The sequence below is a fragment of the Lampris incognitus genome, chromosome 4, assembly GCF_029633865.1.
Source record: "Lampris incognitus isolate fLamInc1 chromosome 4, fLamInc1.hap2, whole genome shotgun sequence".
Lineage (NCBI taxonomy): Eukaryota > Metazoa > Chordata > Actinopteri > Lampriformes > Lampridae > Lampris > Lampris incognitus.
In genome coordinates, this window is record NC_079214.1 from 22,826,005 (window position 1) to 22,839,418 (window position 13,414).

General features: G+C 41.9%; 1 protein-coding gene across 1 annotated transcript in view; it reads right to left on the reverse strand.

Annotated features, from left to right (window-relative positions):
- neo1a (neogenin 1a) overlaps positions 1-13,414 on the reverse strand; it is a 232,067-nt gene that overhangs the window by 74,733 nt on the left and 143,920 nt on the right. The gene's annotated exons all lie outside the window — the stretch shown is intronic.

Sequence of the window (13,414 nt, forward strand, 5' to 3'; positions counted from 1 at the left end):
GGTTAAGTTGAGAGTTAAGGTTGGGGGGTTAGGTTTAGGGTTAAGGTAAGTAGTGGTTAACCCAGCACATCTCCTACACACTTAGAATTCATCACTGGCCTGCTGCATTCATACATATCCCAAAGGATACCTTGCAAGTCATATATTGATGCTTTGTCAACAGCATCCACACATGATACCGTGGGACGACAACAGGCTCATAAAAAGATTACCACAACGCATAACAAATATGCACGTGTGGTAAAAACTGTAAAAAATAAATAGAATTATCCTTTATACTAAGAATAAATCATGCATTTTTTGTACGGCAGTAGGGAAAGTTGCTTGACATAATAGCACCAACAGTGCTCTGAATCCAGAGATCCATTTAAAATTAGGGCTGAATGGGTCAAACACTGATGCGGTATTACCATATAGGTGTCACTAAGTCAAGCAAAAACAATTTGCAGGACTGCACTTTTAAGCTGCTAGTTCAAGGATTGGCTTTCATTCCCAAATATAATCACAAATTATTTGATGTTATTTTTTTCATTGGAAAAAGTTGAGACAGATTTGATAAAGAAATCAATACAGTGGCAGCCTTTAAGCAATAGTCGAAATTAAATTGTGGAAAAAAGTGTTTTTACTTATAATATTTTAACACTAAAGTTGCAGAAAAAATGAAGCACCACAAACTATTAAAAAATTCGACAGAAAACTGCCCCCTTGCTTGCTAATGAGTTTGTAGACTTTTCTGTGGATCATTATGTGGAATATTGATGAGTGATGGAAATGAGGACTGTAGTGCTTCTGGGAATGGTTGGTTGTCAAGGCAGCCATTACCTTGCACCATATGAGAGAGAGAGAGAGAGAGAGAGAGAGAAGAGATGAGAGAGAGGAGAGAGAGAGAGAGAGAGAGAGAGAGGAGAGAGAGAGAGAGAGAGAGAGAGAGAGAGAGAGAGAGAGAGAGAGAGAGAGAGAGAGAGAGAGAGAGAGAGAGAGACAGAGAGAGAGAGAGAGAGAGAGAGAGAGAGAGAGAGAGAGAGAGAGAGAGAGAGAGAGAGAGAGAGAGAGTGTATGTGCTGGTGTTCCCTGCTGTGGGATGTGAGATATGAATAATGTGGTTCAGTGTGCTGCCCTCTAGACATTTCCCTCTAGTAACTGTGCAATTGAGGCAGATTGAATCCAAGGTTTACTTTGGTCCGTCAGGAAGATGGCAGAAAGAACAGGGAGAAAGAATCAGTGAGAACGTGTGTGTGTGTGTGTGTGAGAGAGAGAGAGAGAGAGAGAGAGTGTGAGAGAGAGGGGGGGGTGGGGGGGAACTAAGGCTTATGAGAGTGTGTATGGTTTGTGTGTAATGTAGAAACATGAAAAAGAGTACATGTGCCTAACTGACATAGATACAACACATATTTCTGTTTACAGTCTGCCTTCCTCCCTGCCTGTAATACATGTATAGGTAGATTTATTTGCCCAACACATTTGTTGTATGTATTCGGCGTGATACTGCAGTGTTGTTTTGTGTAGCTCCCAGTGAGGCTTGATGGTGACAGCTCCTTATGGTGATGTGGACACTGCAGTGCTCTTTATCTCTTTCTCGCCTTCCCACTCTTAATCTTCCTGTACAGTAGATACCCTCCATCTCACCCTGCGCTCTGTGTCTCTCTCACTCCTTCTCTTGCTCTGTCTCTCCCTCTGAGCTGACATGCACCATTTCCTCTAAATGAAGTTCAGACATTTGGAACCTATTGGACTGAGCAATGAGTACAAATGCCTAAATGTACCGCTTAAGATCACCGGGGCTGGAAAGTACCAGGATTCAAGAGAGAGTGGTGTATGTGCGTGTTGTTGCATGGGACTCTTAAATCTCTCAATTCAATGATGTGGCTGACCCCCCCCCTTTTTTTTTTTTACATTTTCCTGGCTATCTACATAAGCGGTTTGTGTCTATGGTGGACTGAAACACATGCCACACCAGCGTCTGCACATACAACAGCCCATTAAACCACCACATACCTGCTGCAAGGCAAGTGACATCAACTGACTTACAAATGCGAGGCATTTAAAAACAACAACAACAAAAAGCTGAATGGTGTTATAAGTTTGCTATACAAAGACTGGTCAAATGAAGAGAGACATAAAAAAGAAATTCAGCAATATTTGAGAGAGAAAAATCAAGAGAATAATGAAAGAAGGAGAACAAACGAAAGGACTTCAGGGCCAGTTTCCTTCAAGGACTGGTATTATATCTCTCCAGCCTGTAGCTTAGTGAAAGAGGCTTTATTGCTGTCTGAAACTGACTCCCAAAGCAAAAAAGGAAAAAGTCCACAATGAGGTCTTATGTGTCTTTACTGGCAGCTTGCTGAACAAATCCCCATAGGATTTTTGGCAGCGTACTTAACATTGAGCTTGATATGTACAATTGCAAAGAGTGAGGCCAGAGTGAAATATGTTCAGGGTCAAGAAAACAAAAAGCAAAACCTCTTCCACAAGGTGTCTGTAACTGCTGCGTTAAAGCTTTTTTTTTTTTGGTTCATCACTTTGGTCCATTTGCAGATATTGAACTTTTATGCAAATACACTAGCTAACAATCGTGTTGCTACAAGTCTATCAAGGCTTATTGTGATTTAAAAAAATACAAAAAAACCACAAAAAAGACAAGACAATGGCTCAAAATATAAAAGACTTCTTCACATCTTTGGTAGCTTGGCAGGAGTCCCATTTGCTTTATGAAGCTCAACAAAAACTAGCAGACAGGGTTTAACCCAAGGGCAAGAAGAGCACAGACCGCACTAATTACCAGTCCTGCTCTTCCCAAGATAACAGCTTTACTCTTAATCCCAACCAAACCATACTGCTTCATCTTTAAAACTGCTAAGATGCTTGATGCATGTTTATCCAATCGTCAAGCACAGCACAGTAGTACGTCCACTTGAAGGCAACGCTTCAGAGGGGACTATCAATATGGCAGTGTGTGTGTGGACTCAACTTTGGGTGGTTTTAGGAATTCTACAAAAGGGGTGAAAACAAATCTGTATTCAGCAACTAAGTACTACAAAAAAAATTAGGCTAGCCTGATTAGGGCCGGTTAGCTTAGTTTGGCGGATTTTCAGCCCAAGCCTCAGTGCAGCCCTGCCGTTTGAAAACCGATACGCTCAGTGGGACACAGTATTCAAGTCTATTGAGTTAAATTGATGCTTTTGTGACGTTCACATAAAAAGTAGTTTATGTAAGGCCATGCATAGGGAATTATGGGAATCTGCTGTTCTCCAGTTGTGGTCTGTTGAGCTGAAAACCCTCCAACAGAAAGGACTCCAACACCACAAAGCGGATGCCGATCGAGGGGAAGTTTTTTCTTTTTTTGTCAAATCAAACATGGTTAATGAGTATAAATACTGCATATAATCATGTTACATTTTTGGCAACAAAATAGACGTTATCGATCGGCAGCTGATTTGGACACGATCTCACGTCTCTGATACACTCGTTCATTCATTTAGATGAGAAGCAGCTCATGAGCCTGACTTCTAATTTATTCACGAATGTCTCATGTTTGACTGTACCACCTATGTAGATTTGGAGGAGTGAGGGTGTGACCCCCTCCAAAAAGTGTTTGTGTGCATCTAAATATATATGCTGCTGCAAGGCATTTACGATTGGGGGGGGTTTAGTTTTGTTTTTTTAATTATTATTATAATCAGTTGACTGGTTTGACAACTATCTCACTGGTAGGTTTCAGTGTGTCCAATTAAATGGGATTACCCATAAATCTTTAAATATTCCCAAGGGAGAACACCTAAATGTTCTGCACCGGGTCCTTTTTTATTTACTATCTATATCAATAGTCTTGGCCATAATGTAACAAACACTCATTTCCATTTTAATGCAGATGTGATTTATTGCAAGGTCACAACACTCAATAAGGCTCTTGAACACTGCAATTAGCATTCAACACTGCTGAGTCTCAATTGTGACCTCAAGCCTGTTTTAAAGGCAGATAAAACAGTCGATGCCGTTTTCTAGGGCTAGGAAAAATGCTGAAAAATGCCGAAATTTTGGTTTTGATTTTAGAAAGAATCATTGCTTTTCTTTTGATGCAATGAAACGGCTGGTTTCTGCCAATTTCTTAGCTTTACTTGACTATGGTGACTTGTACATGAATGTCCGCTCGCTGTCTGAGGTCACTAGACATGGTTTATCAGGGGGTACTGAGACTTGTGACAAATTGTAGATATTTGACTCACCGTTGTATTTTGTATGCTATAACCAGCTGGACTTCCCTTCTCATGCGTAGACTTGAGTTACTGGCTTATATTTATTTATAAGGCCATTTTAGAGGTAATGCCTTCATACCTATGTATCTATGTGACTCAAGAGTTATGGAGCTCAGTACAGTCTGAGGTCCCAAGACACTTCTTTGTTTGTTGTACCCAAAGCTCAGACTGAACTAGGGGGAAAAAACATTAATGTTCACTGCTCCCTGTACTTGGAATGCTTTGCAGAGGGACTTTTTATGTGCTAAAACAAATGATTCCTTAGATACAAATCTTTAAGTGTTTCTGATGTGTCAGCTTGCATTTCTGGGTTCTTGCCTGGCTAGTAAAGTTTAGCTCTGCTGGACTGCTGCAAAAGCACCTATTTTACAATGTCAATGATAAGCTGCCAATCAGGATATCATGTAAATATGTAAAATTAGCTACTCATTGAAAATTTTCAGTCTAGGCCCACTTCCAATTAAAAATGATCCCGTCATTGTGTTCGCCACAAAGTCACACAACAGGTGTGCTTCTCATCTATGAGGCTGTTTAGACCTGGCATTAACATGCGTCTTGGGTGATCCGATCACAAGTGGACAGCTCTAAGTACGTCAGTTCACACCTGGCATTAGAATGTGTCTCCTCATGCGTCTCGAGTGAACACTTGTGATTGCATCTCACTTCCCCGCTCTATCTGCAAACAAACACATACATCACTGTGGTGATGTGGGGGAGGTTTAGCCTTGGCTGCAAGCCGAGAGCGGGAGGGGGGCTCGCGGGAGAGCAGCCCACCGGCCCGTGCAAGTGACCAAATGAAAGACACTATTAAACAAAGCCTGTGTTAATCACCTAAAATCGTGTCTGCCTTCATCTCGAACACCTCCCAGCAGCATAGACGTGTCACAATTGCGCAAATAAACGTGAAAACACAAACAGAAGCACAAGGGGAGAGGAGTCGAAGCAACAGGCATTTAACAAAATGGGACATCCTTGCTCAATCGAGCCTCACTTTAATGCACCGTCAATTAGTATGACGTATTTCCCATCTGTTAGTTATTACTGTCAATTATACTACTAAATCATGTTGTCATACAAAATTTGGAGTGCTTTTAAAGTAAAACAATAAATCATCCCATAACTGCACTTCTTTTCTTATATTTCCATTTCACTTTGCTGTGAAGCAAAACAGGTTTTCAAAAAGTGCCGTGTAAATAAACGTTATTATTCTGATGATGAGGATGTAGATCTGTCTGAAAGCCTTCAGACCCCTGACCTGATATATTGCATTTCATAAAAAGTATATTGTGGGTAAATAGTTTCAGATTATTACAATGGCATGGAGGCAGCAAATGCATGTCGCGCCAGATAGAGACAAATAATCTGATGAGGAAAATTAACTGAGTGAATTAGGCGTGTCAGGCTCTGATTGTTTGCCTTCTTTCATTTTGTGCTCAAAATACACAGCAAAAGTTGAAACTCATTCTTAAAACTGGTTATGGCTGCAGACTACCACACGCCTCCTCCGATACTTGTGGAGTCGCCAGCCGCTTCTTTTCACCTGACAGTGAGGAGTTTCACCAAGGGAGCGTAGTGTGTGGGAGGATCACGCTATCCCCCCCCCCCTGAACAGGCGCCCCAACCGACCAGAGGAGGCGCTAGTGCAGCAACCAAGACACATACCCACAACCAGCTTCCCACCCTCAGACATGGCCAATTGTGTCTGTAGGGTCGCCCGACCAAGCTGGAGGTAACACAGGGATTCAAACCAGCGATCCCCGTGTTGGTAGGCAACGGAATAGACTACAAGGCTACTTGGATACCTCAAACTTCTCAATTTCAACATTGTTTTATGTATGTATGTATGTATGTATGTATGTATGTATGTATGTATGTATGTATGTATGTATGTATAAAAAAGAAACAGGGAAACACTGCAAACACCTAGTTAAAAAAAGCACTCAGAGCACATAACTGCATGAGCTTTTGCACAAACATCCTACTAGACTAAGTTATTGCAATGAAAGTCCCTGAGCATCTGTCACATGAAGCTGAACAGTAACCGGTGGAAACAAAAAGTCATCCTAAGATGTAAATTTAATTACTGTTGTGAATTGTTAAGGCTGTTTCCCTGTTGATAGCAATCCTCTGATTGCCCAGATCACGAATATGATACTTCTAATTTAATGGAGTCGTGTATAAGGGTAATTATCAACTAAAAGCACTTTGACGGGGTTTTGATGGATTCAGTTCAGCATTGATCTGGCAGGAAATGGACTGATACATCTACAATACAGATACATTAACTCTGGCCTTTGATGATATACAGGAAGTTGAACAAAAAGGAGATATTTTGACTGAAAAGGCCATGTATGAATCAGCCTTTTTTTCATTTTCAAAAAAAATTAAAAGGTTAAAGGAAAAAAAAAGACTTAACATCTGGCTGGAGGTGTGTTTGGTTACGTGTCAGGTGGCTTAATAGCATCACTACACACATAGTGGCCCAATCTAAAATGCCCTAAAGAACGACGCATGGGTGAAAACAAACAACACGGTTATGAATGACTCTGCATGAGTGTGAGTGTGTATGTGTGCATGTGCAACTTGTGTGTGGGTGTGTTTCCACCTGCCTCCCCTCCCGCTAGAAGGAGCAGTGAGGGTCGAAAACCTGGTCTTCACACATGGCTGAGCTAAGTAACGCTCATCAAACACTGCTGACTGCAGCAGCCCTCCGCACCTGGTATGGTGTGCTGAGCTGGACCCCATAACAGCAACACAGCAGCATGTGGTTGCCTGGCAAAACCTGGACTCTGATTAAATGTCTTGATACTCACACCCACACAAACACTCGTGTTTCTACAGATATTGTTCATCTGGGATAAACGGCTATTATTTGCTTCCATAAACATGAGCATACAGGCAAAGGAGAAACAGAGGGCAGGATTCTGACACAGACACATCAGTACAACACCAATTCCCACTGCCTGCAAGCCGATGGATTTACACCCCATCACCTCATAAATAAGGGGAAAAGGTGTGCCTGTGTATCTTTTTCATCTCTTTTTTTTTTTTTTTTAAATAGATGATGGAAAGTTTGCTTTTGCTTTTCATTCTCAATCAGGATATATGCTTGCTGACGCTGTAGGGGGGACAGGAAGATGGTGTGTCACAGTAAAAATGGACTGAGATATCTCCCAGATCCTAATCAAATCTCCACTTCCTCCACAGCATCATTTAGAGTGATCTATTCCTGTCTCTGGCTGGGGAAAAAAAAAAGCTGGCATGTTGGCCTGCAAGCACAGTAAAAAAAAAAAATTGTGTTCATGAACGATGCACTGTTGTTTAGTGCAAAATCATCTATTAACTGATCACCTGTTGGGATTATGATTAACGAAAACTAATATGTTAATATGATGACATTTAAACAACTGTCTACATTATCAACAATCCATTTCTTTTCACTCCACCGCAAGGGAATGCTGGAGTTAAAGTCCACATTTGAGGATTTAAAGTTCTTGTCTAATCTGGCCTATTCAAAATGACAGAAATGACATCCCAGTGGTCAGTGGTTGTAAATCTATATTCTTCAGTGCACTTTTTAAGAGGGCAGGCATTTCCTGTATGGGAGCAGCACATGGAAAGATAACTGATGACACGATAGCACCCAGCCAATCATAAAACAGGGCTCTGCTTCTGAGTGCAATAAAACTCAAAAACACACGTTTGTGGAGAAACTATTTCTGTCCTACACACACACACACACACACACACACACACACACACACACACACACACACACACACACACACACACAAGGTCTGGGCGGTGACCCAGTCACACAGGGCCATAATCAAAAGCTGCTGCCTCCTCTGGCGTCATTTATCCTCCTGCCAACTCTAATACAGGGTGAGACACTGCAGTGTAGTCACACAACACAGCACACACACACAACATTCACAATTCACATATACATATAAGCAAGTGTGCGGTCACACAGATGTGCATGCAGAGCTCGAGAGCCTGCAGATATGTTCCAGAAACTCCTCTCAAAGATGCATGGATCTCATTGGAGGCCCATTACAGACACAAGGGAATGGAAAGGGGAACGGGACATACTTATTTTCTTAAGAGCGAAGGAGTGTGCTAAAAGTTCCTGTGACCGATTTGGTTGATATATGATGTTTTTGCTAACCACCTGTCTGGCGTTCGCCCTGGTCAGAAAAAAACCCCAAAACAGTCTATCCTGTGATTACGTTTGTGACAGTGTATGTAAACCTTTCTGTGTATGTGTGAGCAACTGGAGTTACATGGGATCAGTGTGTGTGTGTGTGTGTGTGTGTGTGTGTGCTGCAGTTCTCAAACTTGAAACTTTAATTGCACAGATGAACGCCGGCAAACCTCAAGGACCCTCAAGCTTTCTCTAGGCTCAGACCCAACAGCCTCATACACATCAGATCCCTGGCTGACTCTACGCATTCTTCCCTGGAAATCAGTTTTTATGGAAAGCCACTGGCAAAAAACCTGGAATTCCACCTTGTCAATGCAGGAAAAAAAAAAAAGAAAAAAAAGAAAAAAAAGCCTCAAGACATTTTGAGGATCCAGTCACAGCAAAAATGGATAGATTTTGTTGTTCATATATATTCATTCTTCATTGATTTGTATAGCACTTTTCAAAAGTATACCCGCTTCTTAAGAAAATCAATTGACCCTTTGAATGTTAGTAATGCTGTCAAGGGAGTGAATCAATGGCACAGTCTGGTCACCGCAGTACAAAGCCAATCCAATTAGCCCTGAGTGTCTATGGGGTGGAAAATAATAAAACCCCGTTATCCTATGAAAATGATGTGTCTTTCAACAACATTGAAGGAGAGCCACATGGCTGCAACAGTTTCCGGTTCGAACCCAGCTGGTGACCTTTGTTGCATGTTTGAACCCCTCTATCTCTCCCCTTTTCCTGTCTGCCTCCACTATAAAATAAAGCTATTAAAAAAAATACCAAAAAAATAAATAAAATTAAGGGAGCACTAATCAATCCTCCAGACACTTGTCATATTGGAAATGGCGGTGCCATCCATCCATTACCCAAACCGCTTATTCTGTTCTCAGGGCTGCAGGGATGCTGGAGCCTATCCCAGCAGGCACTGGGCGGCAGGCAGGGAGAGGTTAGGGGAATTTTTTTTTTTGGTGGACCCCCCCCCCTTTTTTTTTCTCCCCAATTGTACTCGACCAATTACCCCACTCTTCCGAGCCATCCTGATCTCCGCTCCACTCCCTCTGCCGATCCGGGGAGGGCTGCAGACTACAATACATGTGGAGTTGCCAGCTGCTTCTTTTCACCTGACAGTGAGGCGTTTTTCCAGGGGGATGTACTGCGTGGGAGGATCACGCTATTTCTCCCAGTTCCCCCTCCCCCCTGAACAGGTGCCCTGACCGACCAGAGGAGGCGCTAGCAGTGACCAGGACACATCCCCACATCCGGCTTCCCACCTGCAGACGCAGCCAATTGTGTCTGTAGGGATACCTGACCAAGCCGGAGGTAACGCAGGGATTCGAACCGGTGATCCCCGTGTTTGTAGGCAACGGAACAGACCGCTACGCTACCCGGATGCCCCCAGTGGGTTAGGTTAGGGGAATTTGAGGAGTTTGAACATGTATGAGATCAAAGTTAAGAGAACAGTGCATAAAGAAAAGCTAGGGGGACAGAAAAGTTTAATAAAAAGCATCTCTCAGTGACCTGCCCCGCTCCTCTTCATCACCCTCTCCCTTTCGCAGAAGTGGAGTCATAAAAAGATGCAGGTGTGATGGAAATGCAGGGAACTTAGGAAAAAAGGCCTTGTTGTAGATTCTCCATTCTAAACTTATTTCACACTGAATCTTGTCGACCGGTGGCACTTGGCTTATAAATAGACACCACATGCACGCAGCCATACACACACAACATCTGATTATATTTTGTCCTCACCCAGAAAAGGGCAAACACTAATAATTTTCATTACTGACTTGATGACAAAATTGCAAAACATTGCACGGATTTTCAAAAGCAAAAACTTAAGAAGTGTTTGTTTAGTTTGCTGTGCTGCAAGAGACGCACAGGAGCAGGGAGGGAAAACAATTTTTTTTTTACATAGCTCAAAGCAGGCTAATTCTTTAGTTGAAAATAACCATTTTGCAGACACAGATCTGATAATGTGCGAGTAGCAAACTGCCAAGATTTCCGAGGATGAGAATATTATTTTTCTTAGACCACTCTTGAGCAAATTAGCTCCCTACGAAGCAGGACTATTACAAGGAGGATTAGTCTGTGTTCACCAAGGAGACAGTGGCCGCTGATCACAGTGTGGTAACCGACACTCATGACAAACAACTTGCTCCAAACCACCCCATGTCTCTAGAATTTAATCCATCTCATTAACACTGCATTTCAGCGATAATGTAATATCAGTATTCTAGCTGGTTTTCAGTCTTTTAGGTCGACCCTCAGCAAGATAAGGAAGAAGCAAGTCTACAAACATGTTGTTGCCTAAAGCATGTAAATGGCCTGACCTCTGCTGTGACACACAGGGCATACATATATTCTGTGCAGAAAACCCCCTGAATGAACAGCATTTACTCTTGCAACAGCATCAGAGTGAGTAGGGCAGTGTGGTTTTGACAAATATATTTATCTTGATTATTTTGCCCCAGTATTGTCATTGTGAAAATTAGCCACAACTATTTGTCTCATATAAATGCATGTTTTTAGGGAAATATGCAGTGGTTGAGGATGCTGCAGCGGCTTCAGCTTGTAATATTCTGGATCTTGTGAGGATTGCAGAACTGACTAGGCAGACCGGCCAAATTATTGTTAAGACATAACAGCATCTCAGAGATGAAGTTTTCACAGTGTCTATGATCATTTGATGCGTTCTTGTTGTCAAACTGAATATTTTTGCAGCATTTTAGTTAACAAAGAGAAATATTTATGTCCTCTTCTAATTAATTCAGTTACGCAGGGCTTGTTTAGCTGTGGTTAAGTTGTGTTTTTCTGCTATAATAATTGTTTACTTGCAGTTGGATGACAGATTGACCTCTCCTATTGCCAGGTTTATCTAACCTTACTGGATACGCAGGCTGATGAAAGACCAGCTAGTCATTCAATTTTGGCCAGTCGCTGTTCAAGTTAACATGCTACGGTATTAATTACTCCTCCCAGCAACATAAGCAGTTGAACTCTTTCTCGTACGTCTGTGCAAGCTCAAGTGACACAGAACGGTGGATATAAATAGAGATAAATACGCTGTACGCTACAGTGTGCGCTTGACAGCTGGTGTTGGTCAAAGTATGCACTATAGATAGTGTAGCAGCATTTACAGATGTGCTGAATTTGACAGAAATGTGAGTAGGTTCAGCCATTTTTAGATTTGATTGATCATGATTAATATTGAATCCTGTTCTTATCAAATTCTAGTTCTGCTTCTAATCATAATTTCTGAAGAGGAAACTAAATCGTTTCAGAAGGAAAAACTATTATGACGACATAGTATTGATGTTTTAGGACGCTGGTCAATTCCCTGAAATCTTGACCTAAAATTACGACATCTATATCTACTCCTTTATTTTCGGAATGTGTGTGTGTGTGTGGTGTTAGTGTGTGTGTGTGTTAGTTAGTGTAGATAGCGGGACCGAAAACTAAAGCACTTATGATCCTAATTCTTTTTGGAGGTGGTAGGTATTGTCTCAGAGAGTAAGGGAAAAATCCCAGACAATTGAAATTATGCATAATTATGCAAAATGTGCATTTTTCTAAAAATGGCTAAAAACCACTTTTCTCGGCATTTCAGATGATTCTGAGCATCTTTGATTTTTTCACCTATATAAAAAAAATTTCTGGGACTTAGAAATGTTTTGGCATTATGCAATATATACGCATTTTTGCAAAAATGCACTTATGATGCTAATTTCTTTTGGAGGTGGTAGGTATTGTTCCAGAGAGGACCAGAAAAATAGCAGAAAATTAAAATAATTATAAAAATTATGCATAATTATGCAAAATATGAATTTTCTAAAAATGGCTAAAAACCACTTTTCTCGGCATTTCAGATGATTCTGAGCATTTGGGGGGAAGGAGTTTGAGTGGGGGGGGGGTTTAGGGGCAGGGGGAAGGCAGTAAGCTGGCAGGATGAAGAGGAGGGAGATTTAGACGGGTGGATAACCAAACCGCTACATTGTAGCAGGGTTCTTCTAGTACTATCATAATTTAGAATTTTGATTCAAATTTTATGATAAAAAAATATACCAACATCAGTGTGAGATGCTAATGGTACTCGCACAAGTTGAATCTTGGGCAGTGTTTGGTTGAACTTGTCTTATTGAATGACTTTAGTCTGATGTAATACTGTTTTCTTTACTGAAGCTTGGCCACACTAGAGTGCTTCAGTTAGCCATATCATAAACAGTTTACACACCACGTTGACATATGATGTAACAAGCGATGAAAAGTGTCAGGGCACGAGGTCCTCATGGTTGACTAAAAAAATTTTTATAGACATTTTCAATGCATTTCACTTATTTTGCAGCCTGGAAACCAGATGGATTCGCAAATGCTAATTAGTTTGGCTCCTCTTAGTTCATTTTTGATTTCTAAGAGGCGGTATTAACAGGCACCGACCAAAATGCCTCTGGACACAATTGGATAGACCTACCAACCAATCAGGGCAATCAAACGTGTGACATAGCACTGAAACGTCTACCAAATCCAGTTGGAAGTACAGCAAACACATCTTTCCTATCAACAGTTGTTTTTCTTTTTTTTCTTCTCTCTCTCTCCCCAACTGTCAGTTTTACCCGTCCAATTATCCCACTCTTCCGAGCCGTCCTAGTCAGTGCTCCACCCGCCCCTCTGCCGATCCAGGGAGGGCTGCAGACTACTGCATGATCCTCCGATACAGGTGGAGTCACCAGCCACTTCTTTTCACCTGAGAGTGAGGAGTTTCACCAGGGGAACGTAGCACGTGTGAGGATCACACTATTCCCCCCAGTTCCCCCTCCCCCCTGAACAGGCACCCCAACCAACCAGAGGAGGCGCTAGTGCAATGACCAGGACACATACCTACATCCAGCTTCCCACCCGCAGACACGGCCAATTGTGTCTGTCTCAAGCCAGAGGTAACACGGAGATTCGAATCGGCAATTGCCGATCCCCA